At 65.4% G+C, this 5,235-nt stretch overlaps 1 protein-coding gene across 8 annotated transcripts in view; it reads right to left on the reverse strand.

Annotated features, from left to right (window-relative positions):
* The window catches only part of BCORL1 (BCL6 corepressor like 1), a 62,183-nt gene extending 58,428 nt beyond the window's left edge, over window positions 1–3,755 (reverse strand). The window contains exons 1-2 of one of the 8 annotated variants that reach the window (XM_046673663.1): window positions 3,688–3,751; window positions 2,318–2,397 (exon numbers count right to left, since the gene is read on the reverse strand). The gene's annotated coding sequence lies outside the window, so the exon portion shown is untranslated. Of the gene's footprint in view, window positions 1–1,189; window positions 1,217–1,317; window positions 1,453–2,285; window positions 2,398–2,752; window positions 3,192–3,687 lie in introns of those variants that run through there. The other 7 variants (XM_046673662.1, XM_046673659.1, XM_046673660.1 and 4 more) reach the window with 7 other exon arrangements.
* Between the last annotated feature and the right edge of the window lie 1,480 nt (window positions 3,756–5,235).

Consider the following 5,235-nt stretch of genomic DNA (forward strand, 5'->3'; position numbering starts at 1 on the left):
CACCACTAAGGCCCCCCACGCCCCAGCCGCGATCTGCTCGAAACCAGCTCCGCTGGGCCTGCTGTCCGTTCCTCACGCCCCTTAGGACCCGGGGTGGGGGAGCCCTGGGGTTCGCGGCCATCCCTCTCCCTCCTTCTCCAAGGGCTGGGGGATTGCCCCCGATCCCGAAACCCGGCCCCGTAACCGGAGCCTCCCTCCTTCCAGTCCTCGGCTTCGCTCTCAGACCCCTTGCCTCCAGGCCTGGCGCGAAGCGGGTGGAGAGCTTGCACGCCGGATCTCCCCCCGGCTTGCCGGGGCTAGTATGAATTGCCCCCGATCTCATTCTCCAATTTAAGCCCCCTCCCCGCCGTGCCCGGCCCGGCGGCCCCCGCCCCTAGAGCGAGGGCAGCGGAGCCAGGGTGCTCCGAAGTCATCCCCCGCCTTTTTTCCAGGGACTCGGGTAATTGCCCCTGCCCCCATCACAGCACTCCCACTCCCGAACCCAGGCCCCGCCGCCACCTAGGGGTACCCCTTACCCTAGGGCTCCCGCACCCCAACACCGGCGAGAGAGCAGCCCTGAAGAGCACCCGTCGCACCTCCTCTCTGAGGTTGGAGGGTATTTTCTCCCAGTCTCTTCAAGACTTCATCACGGACAGCCCCCCCCCCCCCAAAAAAAACAAGCCCTTTCTCGCCCTGCCCTGCTGGCCAGCCTCCCTTCGAATCGTCGGATCCTTCGATCAGGGGGTTGGGGCCAGGTAGTTAACAAGACCGTAGCCTCCACCTCCCTTGCTGAGGAGTGGGGTAATTCCAATGGTCACCCCCCCCCAGGATCAACCCGACCCCCGTTTCCATGGAGACCCCCGCCCAGCCAGGAAGAAGACTCTCTCGGATGGTGGCGAACAAGTCTCACCTGGCTAAGGGAGAAGGGGGTGAGGAGGGGGTAGGGTAGGGCAGGGATGGGGTACGAAGGTGGGAAGTGGAGGGGAGCTGTCCCGAAGGGAGGGGCGAGGACAGAGCGAGCTCCAGGGAGCGCTACGTCCGGGGACACGAAGAGGACGGCGCCCCCGGGGGGCAAGCAGAACAGCCGCGGGGCGAAGAAGGGACAGGGTTGCGGAAAGGCTTAAGATAGAAAGAAGCGGGTGGGGGGATACGAGAAAGCCGGGGAGTCAAAAGGGGTGGAGGGGTTGGGGGAGAGAAAAAAAAGACGCACCTGTTCCCGGGTCGGCTCCGCGGGGAGGTTCAGGCCGCCACCCGGGCTCCCTCTTACCCCCTCTGAGCCGCCACCCGCCTAATACTGCCCCGATCTGATGCCCCCCTCCGCCCCTTATCGCCACCGACCTCCTTCTCCTCTCTCTCGGCGGCGGCGGCGGTCGGACTCTAGGAACTGAGAGGAAGAAGGGAGGGCTCAGCAAAGCGGAGGAGAGACAGAGCCACACACTGGCAGCAGCCGCGGCGAGCGAAAGAGTGAGGGGGAGAGCGGTGTGTGTGTGTGTCTGTGTGTGCGAGCGAAGCCTGGTGGAGTGGGTGCCGGTCGCAGGGCTCGACGGGAAGTGGAGTCCGGCCGGGTCCGCGGGCGGCGCCAGCCCCCGCTCCATGGGACTACAACTCCCAGAATGCCGCCTACCCGGGGGGAGGAATGGGGAGGAGGAGGCGAAGGGAGGGAGCGAGCGAGAGGGAGGGACGAAAGCAGGGAGCAAGCGGCGGCGAAGGGGGCAGAGCCAAGCAGCCCCGGTGACACTGGGAGGGGAGGGGAGGAGGAGGGGATCGCTGCGAGGACCGAGCGGATTCCGGAGAGGGAGGCAGCGGTGGCTGCAGCAAGCCAGGCAAAAAGCTAGACTCCCAGGAGAGGCGGAGGCGCTCAATCCGAGGGGCTGCAAGAGCCCCACGCCCCCTCCCCTCGACGCCCCTCGTAGGGGGAGGTTGAGGAAGGGAAAAGATTAGTGCGCCACGGCCAGGGGTTTCTCTCTTTCTTCCAACGCTCTCCACCTTATGCCCCGACCTGACTTTCTCAGGCCACTGGTGCCCAATCTAGTGTGCAAACCCGGAGACCCCAGATCTTCCCTGCCGGGCAGCACAGAGCAGACGCATTCAGTCCCCCTCTCCCAGGGGCCTGAGGGAGGCTCCCCATGCTGGCAGGGCGTGACTCCCCCCTTCTTCCCGCCCCCCCCCGTCGTCGCCACCCCCCCATCTCCCTCCCCGGAACCCCTCCCCTGAAGCCAGGGCTCGAGTCTCCCTCCCCGCCAAGAAACGGAGTCCTTCCAGGGACGACTACCCAGCCCCCTCCCTCATACAAGGCCCCTACCCACCAGTATCCCGTTCTTAGCGTTGCCCCCCTCACCGAAGTAATAATGGGGGCGACCTGAGTTGGACTGGTGGCTACTTTCCCTCCGAGACTAGCCGTCCTTGGCCACGCCGACCCTGTGTAGAGATAGAGAAGCACATTAATACTCCCGTTCTCCCCCCTCCAAGTTCGGATCCCCGTGGAAATGGCTCACAAGGGGAGAGGGGTTGGTAGTGGAAGTGAACTGGGGGTGAATCCCAATCCTCAAACCTCATCCCAGGCGTGGAAATCCAGGGATTCGTCCCTTTCCTTAAAAGCCATCAAATCACTTGGGGGGCGGTAGTGGGGGATAGATTATCTAAACCCCAATGTCCACGCGACTTGAAGCGACGCTCCATGTAAGAATAAGATACGGACTAGGCTGCCTCCGCGGGAGGGAAATTATAGCCCCCCCCCCCCCCCCCCCGCCGTCGTCCACCCCCAAACACATACCCCTAGGAGAGTCAGATGGCCGAGGAAGCGGGGTAGGCGTTGGGAGTGCTGCAGAGTGAAAGGGTTGCGGCGGGGAGGGTCCGCGGCCCCCTGAGAGCAGAATCCAGATGCTAAGAGGTGGGTGGGGGGTGCCGCATAATTGCAGACGGTGTCTTTCCTCGCTTTTCCCGGAATCGCCGCCGAACACCGTCTAACACTCGCAGTTGCTTACCAGTCAGTCCCCTAGCCCCATTTGTGCGCGTGAGGCGGCCGGAGCCCGGGAAGCCCAGGCACAAACTCCGCGGAAGCTGGCCTTCGCCGCCGCCGCGCTGCCGCCGGCCTCCCTCCCTCCGCTGGCGGCCCCGCCGATCTACCTTCGCCCCCGGCCGAGGCCAGACCCCGCTCGCAACTCCACGCCCCTACTCCACCCCCGGCTCCCCCTCCCCTCGCCCTCTCCCCGCGGGTCCGGCCCAGCCCCTAGCGCCGCCCCGCCCTACCGCTCGGTCCCGAGCCCAGCAAGTGCCCCGAACTCGCCCCCCGCCCCCACGCACAGGCCAGTCCGGCAGGGCCTGGCTTCCCCCTCCCGCCGCGCCCCGCCCCCGAATCCACGTCCTACTTCGCCACCCAACTCGGCCCGGTCCGGGTTCGGCCCGCGCCCAGGCCACCGGAGTCCCCGGTTCGGTCCGGTGTACGGCCACCCACTCCGCCCTTGCCTGGGTGCCGGCCTGGCCCGCTGCCTGCGCCCGCCGAGCCGGCCCAGGCGCGCGGTACGGGTCCGGATCCCGGTGCCGGCCTCGGTCCCGGCGGCTTTGCCGCGTCTCGCCACGAGGGCTTGGTCCACGCAAGATCCGAACCCGCGCGGGGTGGGGGGCGCAGAAAGCAAGTTTCTTTATCTTTCCTCCGCCCCCACCGCAGGGCCGCGCTGTCCCCCGCCCCGCCCACGGCGCCCCCTTCACCTGGGCAAAGCCCCCTGGCCACTGTCGCAACTTTGCTCTTCTCCACGCCGCCGGGGAAGCGGGCGCAGCGGGAGGAGGAGGGAGGTGGCAGGGGGTGCTGGGATCAGGCCGCTGGGCTCCGGGAGGACACGTGGGGGAGGAGGGGAAGGAGGAGGAGGAAGGGGGGCGGGCCTGCAGTTCTCGGGGCTCCCCCTGCCAGCCCCGGGGAAGCCGGAACCTCGCCGGGCAGCCGCAGACCCCGCACTGGCCGCGGGGGAAGAACGGAGCCACCTTCCCCGGCTAGCCCCCGGCTCCAGGGGGGGGGGGGGGGGGGGGCGAGCAACGCTGCTCGGGTCGGAGAGTGAGCGTTTTCGCTCGTGCTTTATGTGTGACTCTCTCCGTTTAGCCTCGGTGTAGTGGGGGGCATAGGGTCTTGCAAGGCGGGGGTGGGGCGCCCCCACCGGACGCCCCGCCTCTCCCCTGGCCCCCCACTTCCCTAACCCGGGCGACCTCGGTGCATGGCTCTCGCGCCCGGGCACCGAGGCCGCCCTCGGGCAGCAGCCCCAGCCCCTGCGCCGAAGTGGGACAGGTGCTGGGGAAGGGAAAATGCCGGGGCTCGCTGTCTCGCCCCGCGTCTCCCGGGCGGCCCACCCTTCGTGGCAACCTCCCGGGCTGCAACCTCCCGGGCCGCCCTCAAACGGCACCCCCCGGCCGGGGCGGGGGGGGGTCGGGGGTTGGGGGGGGGGGAGGGAGAGGCCCGAGGGAGGAAGGAGCAGGAGGGGGATGAAAGGTCTGTAAAGGGGGAAGCCCGCACGACTCGGGCCGAAACCAGGCTCGAAGAAGACTCTGCTTCTGCCCGCTTTTTCCGGGCTCCTTAGTCACCAAACCGAGCCCCTTGACCCTTACCCTTTACCCTAACGACTCCTTGCCTGGCCAAAGGAATAAATCCTCGTACGTGTTTACATCCCAGGCCATCTCCGGGACTGAAGGGCTGAGAAGCCTGTGGTCCACATTGGAACTCGGATGACTTTACATTAACTCTGAGGAGGAGAGCAGCTTGCGAAGGGGCTGAAACTGCTGGCAGACTTGCTTTTAGTGTCAGGGTGTTTCTTAGCGGCTCCAACCCTGAGCCCGTGGTGGGAACTTCAAAGGCATCGTCTCAGCCTAGACAGTATTAGGGGAGGTGCCCAGCAGTTCCTGGAGGGTTCAGGGCTTTGTAAACGGAATGTGAAATGAATAGCAGGAATTTGAAAAAAATCTTTATGTGCAGATATATTGATATTATTTATTATATATTTATCTATACTAAGGAAGCCAGAAGGTCATTTGGAATGGAAGGAAGCCCTGCCGGATTAATGTCTTCCTCCTTCTCCTCCCCACCCCCCATCCTTTGTCCTAGGCCCAGAGGTTCCATCTCTAAGCTCTGGGGTGTCTTCTCTCCTTTGGAAGGACTTTAGAGATGGCAGTTGAGACTTGCCTGGTGTGTCTCCCTCACCTGGTTTGAAGGATGCGTGTGAGTATTGTGGAGCAGGGCAAGCCTCTAAGGCTGCAGTAGCTTTGCTGTTGTCT

The sequence above is a fragment of the Equus quagga genome, chromosome 10 (assembly GCF_021613505.1).
Source record: "Equus quagga isolate Etosha38 chromosome 10, UCLA_HA_Equagga_1.0, whole genome shotgun sequence".
NCBI lineage: Eukaryota > Metazoa > Chordata > Mammalia > Perissodactyla > Equidae > Equus > Equus quagga.